A 2100-nucleotide genomic window follows, 5' to 3' on the forward strand; every position below is an offset into this window, starting at 1 on the left:
TGCGATTACAACAATCTATTCGCCTCGCACGCTCAAACACTACACCAGCCAGTAATTCGCATCCTTCCATTCCTCCTCTTCCGAGCCCCAGATCAACCCCCAGGTGAAGGTGCGCAGATCGTTAGCACTTCCCTCCGGTCCGCCAGGGACCGCCGGATATAGCTGCTGTCAATTTGTTGTAACGATACTTGGCTTGGCGTAGAATGTTTTCTTTTTTGCCAAAGGATTTGTGCAACTTTTCCCATTTGAATGAGAAAATAATTTACGATCCACTCTGCCCCCCGGAGATTTCGGAGGTGGAGGTGCGCAGCTCTGCGTTCCTCTATCTATTTCGTTTCACATCTTCATCATCAATCTGGGCGAATTTTTCCGACCCTCGTGTGAAGTGCCCTACAAACGATGTGTTGTTTATCTTGCACTTAAGTACATTTTGATGAACATTCCTGTAGGACGTTTTTCCAAAGATCATCAATTGTCTTTATTGCTGGCACACTCATAAAGTCATAAAGTATTAATAATCTGTCCGATCGATCATAGAACAAGACCCATACCACGGGATGCAAGCTGTTTAGTTATGGGTTGATGGCATGTTCTAGACATTTATTATTACGACCATAGTTATTTGTGAATAGAAAATATGAGTTATTGAATACAAAATATACTTTGCAACCGTTTGTTGTTTGTGGAAACCGTTATTGCCTCATAATTAAATCTCATGTGCAGCTACCACCGATTAAGCAATGTGCTTCCTCTCGGTATTTAACTTCTTAAAGTCTTCTCAAATAACCCAACACGTCGTTTACAATTAGTGTGCAACTAGAACCCTAAATTGAAATCGGAATGCCTTTCGCATCGGTAATAGCGTCCGGTGTAATCCGCTTCGGTTTACCAACAACCAAGGGTCCTACCATACCAACCCAAAAGCCTGATCAGAATCAAACCAACCGGCAACCAAAACAATAACAATGCTCCAACGCCAATGAAACCACTGCCAAAACGCCGAGCGCCGTAAGCAACGCTTCCTCCTTCATCTTTTCATCAACCGAGAGCCCCTTTTGGCCGTACTAGATAATCTTCGCTTCGGTTGTTTGCCTTTTGATCCACTTTTCCTTTATCTCGTTCCGCGGTGGGATGTATCAACGATACCGGTTTGTTTATTTGTTTACTTTTGCTTAGCGTTTTAATCCTGGCCAGACCTCCCGTCCGTAATGGGGATACTTGACAACCGTGAGATGAGGGGCTGCCGTTTCGCGATAAGTAGATAAGATGTCGGCTCTAATCCTGTCCTCCTGGCGTTAAGTTTATGGGGTCGCCAATAAGTTGCTTTTTGGGATATATCAAAATGATGATGCACATCACGACGCTGGACTTACTAAGAAAATTAATTCATTTTCAATAATCGCTATAGTTATGCATTGCATTTGACATACTGTAGCCAATTAAATGTGAAGCAGAATATGAATAAAACAACTGAAGCTGTTATAGTTAATGTGAAATACTAATACATCCAGCGTGCTTTGCTATTTTCATAATTCCATGTTTTTCATTTGATTTAGGAACATAATCTATTCATCTGCAACAAATCATTCTGTAACTGCATTCAATGGACGACAATGCAAGGATAACATTAGCATTGTGATATACTGGCAGCATCAATACACCCTAAACGAGCTGCATTTATCTCCTGCGATCGATTTAGATATCGTCCGAGTTGCGCACATTCACAACTTTCACCCAATCCCAACGCCAGAAAGTGACACGTTCCAGATTAGAGCACTACTTCTCCTTGCGGTTTTCTATTTGCGGTGAAATTCAATTTAGCTCACAAGTTACACAGCACTGACCGGAGGACCGATAGGACGAGTCTGCTTCGCAATGATTTCGAATAAGGTGACAAACGATTCATCCCCACTAACTCGGGTGGGAACTGCTGCACTTGCTACGGAACAGCCGGTATTCGAAGCAGCAAATGATCGAATCCTCCCATCTCCTCGCTCCGGCCCCACCTAATAGGGCAGTGAAAAACTAAACTCCATCTAGGAAACCCGTTACGAGATGAACGTCAAGGTACGGTCAGTGCAGATGACCAGAGATGTCTAT

The sequence above is a fragment of the Anopheles darlingi genome, chromosome 2, assembly GCF_943734745.1.
Source record: "Anopheles darlingi chromosome 2, idAnoDarlMG_H_01, whole genome shotgun sequence".
NCBI classification, from domain to species: Eukaryota; Metazoa; Arthropoda; class Insecta; order Diptera; family Culicidae; genus Anopheles; species Anopheles darlingi.